Below are 14,624 nucleotides of genomic sequence, written 5' to 3'. Positions count from 1 at the left end.
AATTACCGCTGAAATCCCGCGGCTAACGATGCCGGTTCGGCTGCTATGCAGCGCTGAACTGGCATCGGCTCTGCGCCGTAGCTGTACTGCGCTGAGCGCTAATCGTCGGAAGCTGCGCAGTACAGCTACGGCGCGGAGCGCTAAGGGGTTAAAGAGAACCCGTCAGGCAAAATAACCTAAATATATTTTCATAAACTGCCATTAGAAAGCATTGCCTCTTTCCCTTCATTGTCCCTCTACATGCCTGTAAACTTAAGTAATTAGGTCCTAAAGCTGTATGCAAATGACCTGTGAAATGTCCAACGAGTCATTAGCATATTCAAGCTGTCCAGCTTATTCATGAGTGGGCGGCACAGCCACACCCCCAGTGCATGACTGACAGCCTGTGTAATAATGTGAGGCTGTATAATGATGTGATGGCTGCTCCATGTGCTTGCTGGTGGACACGCCCCCTGCAGCCTATGAGTCTATAGGAGAGATACAACAGCTCCAGGATGCAGCCATGTTATAGCAGAACATGTCAGGTACTTGTGCAGCTGATGTCTGTGTCTCTCACATGTTATAGCAGAACATGTCAGATACTTGTGTAGCTGATGTCTGTGGGGCTGTGGGAGCTTAAAAAAAAGGCTCTCTTGAGCCGAAACGTCGCTGTTGTTACTTACTATGGAATAAAAGGTTTACTACTTTTTTACAATTTGGAGTGCTGCACATTTCTTCAAAATTTGATGTCTGTGGGGGACATTTATCATACGCTGGCGCTCGTGCGCCAGTGTAGGATAGCCCCGCCGCTGCAATTCGCAGCCCGATACATCAAGAGGCTTCTGTCTCTTGATGTATCAGGGCTGATTGCAGTGCAGCGTTTATCCTATGGCAGGCGTAGAAAAAAATGCAGCCGGCGACTTTTCACGTATGAAAAGTCGCCCGCAGCAGCAAGTGCGCAGGCGCGGGGACAGTAACGCCCACTCCTGTCCGGACGTGTCCTCCTCTCGGCCGGCCGCTCCCCCTCTTCACGCCCCACTGGCGTGAAGGTGGTGGATGGGGCAAATAATCGCAAAAGCTAGCAATAAGCTAGCATTTGCGATAATTTCCGGGCCTCTGCACCACTGGCGGTGCGCAGAGGTCCCGATAAATATCCCCCATTGTCTCTGTGTATTAGGAGGATGCAGCATGTCAGCAGAAAAAGCACAGCCACTAGCAATGTTTTACTATACATTACACACAGACATGAGCAGGGGGAGGAGAGGACATAACAGGAGTGACATAACTGCCACTGACCATGTGACCAGCCTCATTTACATAATAAAGAAAAGATGATTTTACAATGATTAATGTATGAATTGACTAGATAAAGGCTGGGATGGGATCCTTGTGAGCTGCTCCAAAAGGTAGTAGTGGCAGGACAAGTGATACAGACCTGATGACAGGTGTCCTTTAAAACTCTTGTGTCTCTGAATTACAGCCCAACCCTCAGTTCTGAGATTACAGTACACAACACGGGGGTTATTTATAATTGGTTTTCCTGGGCTTTTTTGGCGTAAAAAAAGTCTCCAAGTCGTCATAGTGAGGGTTTTGGAGACTTTTCACTGCTAAAATGTCTCACAGGACTATATACACTTTTTTGTTAATCTGGCCTAAAATAGAACTACTGTGAGTGTAACACTGTGCAAAGCTAGATTCATGACTTGAGACTTATGCAAAAAGTCTCATAAAAAGTCTCAAACTTACTCCAACCCCCTGCTGGTCTATGTGCTGAGACTTTTTATGCATTTTGAGACTTTTTTGGGACTTTTTGCAAAAAAAAATCCCAGACAGAAAATAGACAATTAAGTCACTTTAATGAATCTGGAGGGCAGTGGAGCTCCAAAAATAGACACATAACTGACCCAAGGAGCTGTTCTAATGATAAATAACCCCCTACAAGTCTATTAACCCTTTAACAACCTTTATACCAGTTTTTTTTAGCGGTAATTAAGGGCACTTCTTCTGATGTGACACCTTTATACAGAGACGCATCACAAGATCACAGGACCTTGAGCCAAGCCTGGGCTGCGTTATCACAAAAAAAATGAAAAACAAAGCCCAAATTAGCATTATTTTATTATCCATCACACAAAAATATTATAATAATTACAATCAAAAAACTTTAGGAACTCCAAGTGTATAAATAAAATCTAAAGGTCTTTTCTCAAACAATGAAGCCCTCACGCAGCCACATTGACAGAAAATTTCCAAAGTTATAGCCCTTGGGAGGTGGCAATGCAAAATGTTTTTTCCTCCAAAAGAATTTCATTATGCAAAAGAAAAAAAAACTTAGACAAGTGCGTATTGACCTAGAGAAAACATGTTTTATGTTATTTAGGTCCGACGATGAAGGCAGAAAATTTATTTGAATATTTGATATCTAAAATATACTACACAAAAAAAAGAAGTTTGATAAAAGTTCACCAGTGGGATCTATGAAACCCAAAATTGTGCTATGAAAAAAAACAAGACCCCATACAAATAAGGGAAGAAAAATGAAAATGTTATAGCTTGTAGTGGATAAAGGGGTTAAAATAATGTCTAACTTTTCCACTAGTTTTAAACTTAAAGTTGTACTAAAAAAAAAAATAAAATATAAAAGAAAGCAACAAATGCATTTCTCTGTCACTTACACGACAGAAGCTTCTAGAGGAAGGCAGCTGAAAGCTTTGAACGCTACGGGGTGACCTTATGTCTGGGGGATATGGAATAAAAGACAACATGGCTTGTTTTCACTAATGCACAACGTGCGCCGGCCTCACTGGGGCCGCGGCCAGAGTACATGTCACAACGGATTCTTCTCATCCCTGCACCAGATAAAAATCTCAGAAATAGAATATCTTCTTATATCACAATCCTCTGTAAATGTGAGTGCACTGCCTTCCCGGCAGCGGAGGATTTCTCCCGGATTACACATACACAGCGGATTCTCGAGAGGCAATTAATTGTCATGATCTCCAACCTTTACCTGCATGTCATTGTCTTATTACAGATATGTGACATCCGCTGTCATTATGTGGCCTCGGTAAATGGCAGCCAGCGCCGCTTCTATATATATCATTCATCATTACTAACCTTTTGAGCTTTGTCGATTAAAGCAAATGACTGCATTTGGGGGCAATTTACATATAAAATATCCATAGATCGAATAATTTAATGTTGTATCGCTTATCTCGTATTCATATCTCGTGCTGTTGCTAAGTTGCAGCTCATTTTATAATGTTGTGGAAAGACCAAACACAGGTGTGAACTGGGCATTAACTTGTAGACTTAGGCCTCATGCACAGGACTGCTGGGGTGGAGAAGGGAGGAGGGGGGTGGGTGCTCCTCACCCCTCCCCTCTCCAAAAAAAAAAGCCAAGCAGAAGCCGCCGCTGTGTTCCAGCAAAATATACATCCATATCTTGTACAGCGGGTGCTGTGTGCTCACCGCACCATTACCGGGTGCCATAGACCCTTATGGGGGTCGGGATACGGCTGTAAATTGCGTGGACATATCACAAGCCCCCATTGGGGCCTAAGGCTTATACAGTAGTAGTGTAGGACAATGTGCTATAGATAACATTTACTATATTCTAAGGTTTTTGACCGTTGTGAACTGTGAATGCAACTCTGGAATATAATACAGACTCTACCTCGGGTACAAGGTAAGTCATGTAATGTGAGAGCCCTGTGGACTATGTGAGAATGTGGATACATATGAGAACTTGTTATAGAAGCTCGAGCTCAAGTTATAAAGGACACAATCCCTGCTTAAAGGAAATCTGCCAACAAAATCCATCATGATAAACAAGCGACACTTGCCCATAGATCCAGGCATCGTGACTGTGGTAATATTCTTGCTTTTGTTATCCATGGCCTCCTTTCTCTTAAAATCAGCTTTAAAATTTTGTTAATGAGTCTAAAAGGCTACTGGGTGGAGTTACCAAAGCCCTTCTGTGCTTATTCACAGGCTGTTACAGTGTGTAAGTAAACATTTTCTTCTGCAGTGAGAGGTAGTGTCAAGCAGGAGTAGCGGGGGAGGGGGAGACAGTGTAACAGCCTGAAAATCTGCACCACGGAGGGGCTGTGGGAACTGCTCCAGTAGCTGTTATCAATGAAGGTAAAGTTCTAATGGTTGTTTTCTGGACAAAAGGGGTCCAAAAGTCTTCTGAAATGCTCCATACCAAATAGAGATGATTTTCCTTGATGGGCTACAGGGGGCTCTCCTGAAGCTGCCATGGAAGGGAATAGAGCAAAACATGAGCATATACACCTGTACTCTTCTCGGTATGGGGCGCTTGGGGGTCTTCCATTCTCCTAATGATTGGACTCCAAGCAATAAGAAACTTATCCTTATCCTCTTAATCCCCTTAATAACGTGGCCTGAAAAGGCTTTAACCTCTTAACTCCAGGGCCCTTGTAGAGAGCTGTGTGAGGGCTTGTTTTCTGCATAACAAATTGCATAGTGACAGTATTTTATATTCCATGCCGTGTACTGGAAAGTTGGAAAAAATTTCCAAATGCGGTGAAAAGATGTGTTTGCGCCATATTCTTGTGGGCTTGGATTTTACAACTTTTATTGTGCACCCCAAATGACATGTCTACTTTATTCTTCGTGTTGGTGCAATCATGGGGATACCAAATTTGTTTAGGTTTTATAATGTTTTCATACGTTTACAAACGGGATAGGGCCTAACTTGCTGATCAGTGGGAGTCTCCGTGCTGAGATCCCTGAAGATCGCAAGAACGAGGGTTCCGACTGACCCCTCATCGCGCCATAAGAGTAATGGAACAGATGGCCTCGCATGACCGTTCTGCTCCATTAATCTCTATGGAGCTGATGGAAATTGCCAAGCGCTGAGCCAGCATCTCTGTCAGCATTGAGGCCCCAAAGCAAAGTTAGGCCCTAACTTTGCTTTGTGGGAGAACCCCTGTAATGACCAGGGTATTTTTGGCAAATTTTTAGAACTTTTATTTGAGTACTACCTTAAAATTTATTTACCTGTCCGAGGAGTTCAGCCGAAGTGCATTGTTCAGACGATAATGCACTCTGGTGCGATTCACTAAGATCATGCACCCGATATCCTGCATGTCTTGCTTCCCCGCTCAGGTCCGCCGGAATTCACCTTCTTCTTCCTGGTGTATGTAAGTGCATTGTCTTACGACACAATTTTAAAGTTAAATCCAGCGCTCAGTCCGAATCCGTTGGATTGTCTAACGGCCACGGCCCCCGTTTTCTGTCGCATAAAAGACTGATCAAAATCTGATCACGTGCGAAACATTACCCTTCTAAATACCTGTCCCAGCCGCGCAATCCCGAAAATGTCGGGAAGTACGGACGTAAATGCGATCCGCCAAACCTTAGTAAATAAGCTCCATAGGGTTAATTAAAACATGATAAAAGTTTAAAGATTTTTGTTTTAATTTTTAGCTTTATTTGGGGTTAAAAGCGGAAAAAGGCTTTTTTTGTAATTTATTATATATATATTATAAATTTAAATGTCACCGGCTCTCTCAGCATTGTATCGTTGTGTCAATGGGCCGGAAGGGGGTTCATAAATTCATTATCGACTTAATTATTAAAGCTAATTTTCTAGAAAACCAGGTAATTCTATGTTTGGGATAGGAAGGGAAGAGGAATATAAACCATGAGGTTATCTGATGGTAGATGTCCTTTAAAAGTATTTTTCCTTCAGCACCACCATTCTCCCTGGACTATGGTACTGCAGCTCATACCCACCAGTGTGTGCCAGATACCATAAACATGGATAAATAATCTGAACAGAAAAACAAACTTTGCCACGACAGATAAGATTATGAGTATTTACAATATACTTATCATTTTATTGCTATGTATATTGATCATATAAAAATCTATGAAAAAATACTCCATTTTGCTTGGGTGTTTGCACTTGGAGGCCACATTGGCTACACAATACTGTACACGTATCTCATTCTCCAGCCTTCAGCTATTAGTCCTGGAGGTAGTAGATTAATAACACATGTATTGTGCTTACTCATATAACACACAAAAGAAAGACACATGACGCCGAGCAGAATAAGGTTGTGGCCCTTGTGATGTCAGTTCCCTTCTCAAGTTCTAGACGTCATTAATTCACCTGTACAACATCTCTCTAGGGTGGAATCCGATGCTCATTTTGTTTAAATCAGATAAAAATAGATTTTATGTAACCCTAAAATGCCTTAAAAAAGAAAACAAGAATACGTAGCATCATAGTATAGGAGCTTGGAAAGAGATGCAGGTCCACACAGCTGACACATTTCGGGTAAAAACAAATATGAAATTCCCTTAATCGTAGCTATGCCCATAATCATGCCAGCACAAATCCTGTCTGGGAATCTGTGGAAAGAGTTGTGTTGGTCCTTTCTATTTTGGAGCATTTTCTGTTAGATATTTTTAACCCACAACCTGTGATATTTTTGATCTCCATAAAGTCATCCAGGCTTCTCTTGAACATGTACATAGGGGCACATTTACCGTATATACCGGCATATAAGACGACTTTTGAAGACTGAAAAATCTTCAGTCTGGTCTGGAGTCGTCTTATATGCCGGTAATGTTTCTTCTCACCTTTCCCGTGATCCACCGAAGCTCCGCTGCTACACTTCGGCCGGTGGTGACAGCTCCGTGGGTGCCGGCGTCGCAGAAAATATGACGTCGGCACGCGGCTGACGTCATATTCTGTGAGCCGCCATCGCTCAATGAGCTGTCACCGCCGGCCGGAGTGTAGCAGCGGAGCTTCGGTGGATCACGGGAAAGGTGAGAAGCTGGCCGTTACCTTGGACCGCTCAACGCTGCTCCCGCGATCTCCCGGCACACTCTCCGCTCCCGCAGCCTCCCGGCACGCTCTCCGCTCCCGCGGCCTCCCGGCGCACTCTCTGGTCCCTCGGCCTCCCGGCGCACTCTCCGGTCCCGCGGCCTCACGGCTCGCTCTCCGGTCCCGCGGCCGCCCCGTAGGCTTCCTAGTCCCTCGGCCTCCGGCTCTCCACACTGCTCCCAAGGCCACTCACCAAGTTGCTGCCTGGCCAGCACACTTCCTAGGCTCACAGTATGCCTCCTAACCGACTCACCCCACTGCAAGATATGTAAGTCCCTATATATGTATGTATAGTTAATGAATGTATGCTATATGTGTGTATTTGCTTACAGTATGTGCTGTATGCATGGAAAAGGGGTAGTCTTATATGGCGAATATATCTTAAACTCTATATTTTAACAGGAAAGTAGGGGGGTCGTCTTATACACCAGGTCGTCTTATACGCCGGAATATACGGTACTTACCCGGTCCTGCGCGATCCCCGATCTGGAATGTCCCCCAGAATGCACATCTGCGCCCGATTTCCTGCATGTGTCACTTCCCCGGTCAAGTCTGCTGGAGTTCACCTCCCGGTGTATGTAAGTGCACGGCTTGCGACATAAATGTAAATGTTAAATCCTGCGGTTTGTCCGAATCTGTCGGATCGTCCGATGGCCCGCCCCCTGATTTCTGTCACATGAAAGCCAGCGCTGGTGCGCCAAATTCCGATGGCGCGCACCAAAAAAATTCTAAATGCGGCGCAGATCGGAAATCGCCGGCATATCCAACGATAATGCGGTCCGTGGACCCATAGTAAATGAGCCCCATAGAGTCCATAACAACCTCCTGCGGCAAAGAGTTCTATAGTCTCTACAGTAAAGAATCCCTGCCTATGGTGATGGTAGAACTGCCTCTCCTCTAGGTGTAGAGGATGCCCCCTGTGTATGGTGATGGTAGAACCGCCTCTCCTCTAGGTGTAGAGGATGCCCATTGTCTATGGTGATGGTAGAACCTCCTCTCCTCTAGGTGTAGAGGATGCCCCCTGTCTATGGTGATGGTAGAACTGCCTCTCCTCTAGGTGTAGAGGATGCCCCCTGTCTATGGTGATGGTAGAATCACCTCTCCTCTAGGTGTAGAGGATGCCCCCTGTGTATGGTGATGGTAGAATCACCTCTCCTCTAGGTGTAGAGGATGCCCCCTGTCTATGGTGATGGTAGAACCTCCTCTCCTCTAGGTGTAGAGGATACCCCCTGTGTATGGTGATGGTAGAATCGCCTCTCCTTTAGGTGTAGAGGATGCCCCCTGTCTATGGTGATGGTAGAACCGCCTCTCCTCTAGGTGTAGAGGATGCCCATTGTCTATGGTGATGGTAGAACCTCCTCTCCATTAGGTGTAGAGGATGCCCCATGTCTATGGTGATGGTAGAACTGCCTCTCCTCTAGGTGTAGAGGATGCCCCCTGTCTATGGTGATGGTAGAACTGCCTCTCCTCTAGGTGTAGAGGATGCCCCCTGTGTATGGTGATGGTAGAATCACCTCTCCTCTAGGTGTAGAGGATGCCCCCTGTCTATGGTGATGGTAGAACCTCCTCTCCTCTAGGTGTAGAGGATACCCCCTGTGTATGGTGATGGTAGAATCGCCTCTCCTTTAGGTGTAGAGGATGCCCATTGTCTATGGTGATGGTAGAACCTCCTCTCCTGTAGGTGTAGAGGATGCCCCCTGTCTATGGTGATGGTAGAACCGCCTCTCCTCTAGGTGTAGAGGATGCCCCCTGTCTATGGTGATGGTAGAACTGCCTCTCCTCTAGGTGTAGAGGATGCCCCCTGTGTATGGTGATGGTAGAATCACCTCGCCTCTAGGTGTAGAGGATGCCCATTGTCTATGGTGATGGTAGAACCTCCTCTCCTCTAGGTGTAGAGGATACCCCCTGTGTATGGTGATGGTAGAATCGCCTCTCCTTTAGGTGTAGAGGATGCCCATTGTCTATGGTGATGGTAGAACCTCCTCTCCTGTAGGTGTAGAGGATGCCCAATGTCTACGGTGATGGTAGAATCGCCTCTCCTCTAGGCGTGGAGGATGCCCCCTTGTCCTGGTCACAGGCCTAGGTATAAAAAGATCTTTGGAGAGATCCTTGTACTGTCCATTCAGGCATATGTACATTGTAATCAGGTCTCCCCTCAGTCGTCTTTTTTTCTAACTAATCCCAAGGTTAGTAATCTATCATTGTAGCCTCCTGTACTAAAGAAGCCAGGAATGCAGGTGTAGATAAGTCAGGGTGTTATATCCAGATCCCGGCAGCCCTGCTCCCTGCATTTTAAAGTTCTGACTCATTCACACATGAAGCAGGGTTGCTGGAGGGAATTTGTACTTGCAGAGAACAGCCTGAGTATTCCTGTAGATCACCCGCAGACTAAAAAACAGCATGTAATGTCCATAAGCTGCTTCTAAGGCCTCAGGATATTGTTCTGCAGAAGTATGAGCTTGCAGGACAGGAGAATAATCAAAGGTGTAACTATAAACCAAGTAATATAACTGCAAAACCTTAAATGGGTCCTCCACAATAGTTTGTATATTGTCATGTAATAGTTTAACAAATAATATACACAATGATGTCTCAGTATAGGGATGACACACAGTGGTGTCACTGTACAAGGATGATAAGTGCTTCACCTGTGTCCTGTGTCTTACATTCCCTTATGGTGGAGAGCCATGTGTCTTACCTACCCACATGGTGGAGAGACATGTGTCTTACCTACCCATATGCGGAGAGTCATGTTTCTTACCTACCCACATGGTGGAGAGCCATGTGTCTTACCTACCCATATGGTGGAGAGCCATGTGTCTTACCTACCCACGTGGTGGAGAGCCATGTGTCTTACCTACCCATGTGGTGGAGAGCCATGTGTCTTACCTACCCACGTGGTGGAGAGCCATGTGTCTTACCTACCCATGTGGTGGAGAGCCATGTGTCTTACCTACCCACGTGGTGGAGAGCCATGTGTCTTACCTACCCACGTGGTGGAGAGCCATGTGTCTTACCTACCCACGTGGTGGAGAGCCATGTGTCTTACCTACCCACGTGGTGGAGAGCCATGTGTCTTACCTACCCACGTGGTGGAGAGCCATGTGTCTTACCTACCCACGTGGCGGAGAGCCATGTGTCTTACCTACCCACGTGGCGGAGAGCCATGTGTCTTACCTACCCACGTGGCGGAGAGCCATGTGTCTTACCTACCCACGTGGCGGAGAGCCATGTGTCTTACCAACCCACGTGGCGGAGAGCCATGTGTCTTACCTACCCGCGTGGCGGAGAGCCATGTGTCTTACCTACCCGCGTGGCGGAGAGCCATGTGTCTTACCTACCCGCGTGGCGGAGAGCCATGTGTCTTACCTACCCGCGTGGCGGAGAGCCATGTGTCTTACCTACCCACGTGGCGGAGAGCCATGTGTCTTACCTACCCACGTGGCGGAGAGCCATGTGTCTTACCTACCCACGTGGCGGAGAGCCATGTGTCTTAGCTACCCACGTGGCGGAGAGCCATGTGTCTTAGCTACCCACGTGGCGGAGAGCCATGTGTCTTAGCTACCCACGTGGCGGAGAGCCATGTGTCTTAGCTACCCACGTGGCGGAGAGCCATGTGTCTTAGCTACCCACGTGGCGGAGAGCCATGTGTCTTAGCTACCCACGTGGCGGAGAGCCATGTGTCTTAGCTACCCACGTGGCGGAGAGCCATGTGTCTTAGCTACCCACGTGGCGGAGAGCCATGTGTCTTACCTACCCACGTGGCGGAGAGCCATGTGTCTTAGCTACCCACGTGGTGGAGAGCCATGTGTCTTAGCTACCCACGTGGCGGAGAGCCATGTGTCTTAGCTACCCACGTGGCGGAGAGCCATGTGTCTTAGCTACCCACGTGGCGGAGAGCCATGTGTCTTAGCTACCCACGTGGCGGAGAGCCATGTGTCTTACCTACCCACGTGGCGGAGAGCCATGTGTCTTACCTACCCACGTGGCGGAGAGCCAGAATGGTGGTCAGACACCCAGAAACACATTTTGGCACTAAACTAAATAATGTTGATTAATAACATCATAGATCAGAAATCATGTAAAGAATTTTCACTGTCAACGAGCTGCTCCCTATGCCTGAGCGGGTAAGGGTTACATATGTCCATATTACAAAGCCCCATCTGGATTATACAGTGCTGTCCATCCAGTTGTGGACACCAGTTGCCTTCCCTTCATATATGATACTAATATATCCTTTTACAATTACAACCTGAGACTCCATTACAAATAGAATAGAAATGCTTCATAAAATGTTCTAAAACATAAACCCCCTCCCCACAGCGTTCTGTATATTCCTCCATCAGTAATTACTTTGCTATAAATACAGTCATCACTGATATTTAATCCCTATCAGCCTGGGGCCGTCTGCTTTGGCGGATGTTAAAGGATTAGACAACTTACTTTTAATACAATAGGATTTAAAGTGATTTTTTTCTTTAAGTATTTGGAACATTTCATATGAAACATTTTGGGGAATGTAAAATATAATAGGGTAAAGGGGAGGTAGACTGTACTGGGAAATGTAGAAAGAAGAAATCAGGTGCATCTTCAGGTAATACCACGCCCTTGATGCACTTAGACTCTCATTTGCTTAGATAAAACTGTAGGGTCCCAGTGTGGCCTGGGATTGGTGGTCAACTGGGTCAGACTGGGTTGCCTTGGGTCCACTCTTTATTACCCTAAATCAGTGATGGCGAACCTTTTAGAGGCCGAGTGCCCAAACTACAACAAAGACCCGCTTATTTATCGCAAAGTGCCAACACAGAAATTTAATTTGTGATTTATACTCCCTTCTCGGTCACAGTTTTCATAGATACCAGCACCCTGGGGACACCAATATAGCAGAAAATAGTCCCAGGTAGAGCTGTCACTTTAATATAGCTCTGTGCACAGCAAGTCCTGGGCTGTCTGGGACTGTAGGAAGATACCTGGAGTCATCTCTGGTGATGGCCTGGGTGCCCACAGAAAGGGCTTTGAGTGCCACCTCTGGCACCAGTGCCATAGGTTCGCCACCACTGCCCTAAATAGAAATAGACTCTAGAAGTCTCCAAATTGTTTTTTTTTCTTATTGGAACTCTGGGATCTGTATTGGGTTGAACCACGGCCCACTGTGGTTTGACAGCATGGTAATATAGGCATAAAGTTAGCAACAAATTAGTCACGTTCACATGACATAAGAAAACATAAAGAAAACATAATATAGAACAAAGCCAAGGTCAAAACTTTCTCCTGTGGAAAAATATGTACCAAGCTATAGTAAAAGGGGTAGTAAAGCCTGGGTCAGCAACGAAAGAAATACAGCTAGAGAATCACAAGTAATAGACAGAAAACCAAGGAAAAACTCTGTTTAGGGTACATGAACATCCCCAGGTTTAGGCTAGGTGCATTTTGGATGCCATAAACAAACTTAGATCTAAAAAAAACTAAAGTTTCTTTTTTATGAGACACACACATTTTTGTGATGGCAGAATTATGATGACTCCCTAAAACAGCTGATAAACAACAAAACACCAAATGCAGATAATAAACTCTTTCTTTGCTAGAGCAAAGTGCAATCACGTGCAGAACACGATACTACTGCTACAATGGTGTCTGGTTTGGCTAATAACATGAGCCACTTTTCACGTAGAGACTGGAGGACAGATGTTTTTGATACTGTAAATTCTGGCTGCCACCAGCCTCCACTAGAGGGAGTGCAGGATCCTGCTGCATACAGTTTAAACAACCACAACATATTTTAGGTTTAGGACACATGTTCAACCTGCCATTCTTGTTATAAGTGTGGATCCTGTTGACAGGGCATTATAATCAAACATAACATATATAATATATACACTCACCGGCCACTTTATTAGGTACACCATGCTAGTAACGGGTTGCACCCCCTTTTGCCTTCAGAACTGCCTCAATTCTTTGTGGCATAGATTCAACAAGGTGCTGGAAGCTCCTCAGAGATTTTGGTCCATATTGACATGATGGTATCACACAGTTGCCGCAGATTTGTCGGCTGCACATCCATGATGCGAATCTCCCGTTCCACCACATCCCAAAGATGCTCTATTGGATTGAGATCTGGTGACTGTGGAGGCCATTTGAGTACAGTGACCTCATTGTCATGTTCAAGAAACCAGTCTGAGATGATTCCAGCTTTATGACATGGAGCATTATCCTGCTGAAAGTAGCCATCAGATGTTACAGGGTACATTGTGCTCATAAAGGGATGGACATGGTCAGCAACAATACTCAGGTAGGCTGTGGCGTTGCAACGATGCTCAATTGGTACCAAGGGGCCCAAATATTCCCCACACCATGACACCACCACCACCAGCCTGAACCGTTGATACAAGGCAGGATGGATCCATGCTTTCATGTTGTTGACGCCAAATTCTGACCCTACCATCCGAATGTCGCAGCAGAAATCGAGACTCATCAGACCAGGCAACGTTTTTCCAATCTTCTACTGTCCAATTTCGATGAGCTTGTGCAAATTGTAGCCTCAGTTTCCTGTTCTTAGCTGAAAGGAGTAGCACCCGGTGTGGTCTTCTGCTGCTGTAGCTCATCTGCCTCAAAGTTCGACGTACTGTGCGTTCAGAGATGCTCTTCTGCCTACCTTGGTTGTAACGGGTGGCAATTTGAGTCACTGTTGCCTTTCTATGAGCTCGAACCAGTCTGCCCATTCTCCTCTGACCTCTGGCATCAACAAGGCATTTCCGCCCACAGAACTGCCGCTCACTGGATGTTTTTTCTTTTTCGGACCATTCTCTGTAAACCCTAGAGATGGTTGTGCGTGAAAATCCCAGTAGATCAGCAGTTTCTGAAATACTCAGACCAGCCCTTCTGGCACCAACAACCATGCCACGTTCAAAGGCCTCAAATCACCTTTCTTCCCCATACTGATGCTCGGTTTGAACTGCAGGAGATTGTCTTGACCATGTCTACATGCCTAAATGCACTGAGTTGCCGCCATGTGATTGGCTGATTAGAAATTAAGTGTTAACGAGCAGTTGGACAGGTGTACCTAATAAAGTGGCCGGTGAGTGTATATACATAATTTAAGGTGTAATTACTTGTGTGTTGTCAATAATAATAGTGAATAATATAGTTTATTTTCACTACATTTACAAAGTTTACTCCTCCTGAGAGAGAAAACATATTGGATGAATAGAATTCCAGGTTTACCGCAGCTCTTCGCACACTGCAGCAAGAAATCCCAGGACTTTACATTACTGACCAAATCATTAAAATCCCAGCAGCTTTATTGAAAGCCACAAATCAACAAAACCTCATTTCCATTTCTTACAAGTGCAATTATATAAGGCAGACCCTTGCGATGCCTGGTGTTCGCTCCTCTCCATCCTGTGCATATATTTACAGCGATACTGACGTGATACACAGGGCGCCGTATTTCTTCTAGGTAACCCAGTGCTTTATACAGCTCGGAGGTTTCGTTACTAGATCCATCAAAAGTTGCTAATCATAATAGACTTGTTATGTTGTGTACTTCTCTCCAGTTACTGTCAGGATAGGGTCATTACACGTAGCAAAGACTTTCTCCGTCTTCAGAAACTTCCTTTTTGCCAACATGATAATTATTATACATTGCAGAAGAAAGCAATTTATGTAAAGGGCTGTACATGTGACAGGGTTTAAATTAAAAATATACTAGAAATCAATGTTTCTTTTTTAAGCAATCTTCCCACTGATTTTCCCACCAGCCCATATACAATATATACATTCTAAT

General features: G+C 45.4%; 1 protein-coding gene across 1 annotated transcript in view; it reads left to right on the top strand.

Annotated features, from left to right (window-relative positions):
* RNF128 (ring finger protein 128) overlaps positions 1-14,624 on the top strand; it is a 113,491-nt gene that overhangs the window by 12,186 nt on the left and 86,681 nt on the right. The window lies entirely within an intron of this gene.

The sequence above is a fragment of the Engystomops pustulosus genome, chromosome 9, assembly GCF_040894005.1.
Source record: "Engystomops pustulosus chromosome 9, aEngPut4.maternal, whole genome shotgun sequence".
Lineage (NCBI taxonomy): Eukaryota > Metazoa > Chordata > Amphibia > Anura > Leptodactylidae > Engystomops > Engystomops pustulosus.
The sequence above is the reverse complement of the archived record's forward strand: the minus strand, read 5'-3'. Positions and strand labels throughout refer to the sequence as shown.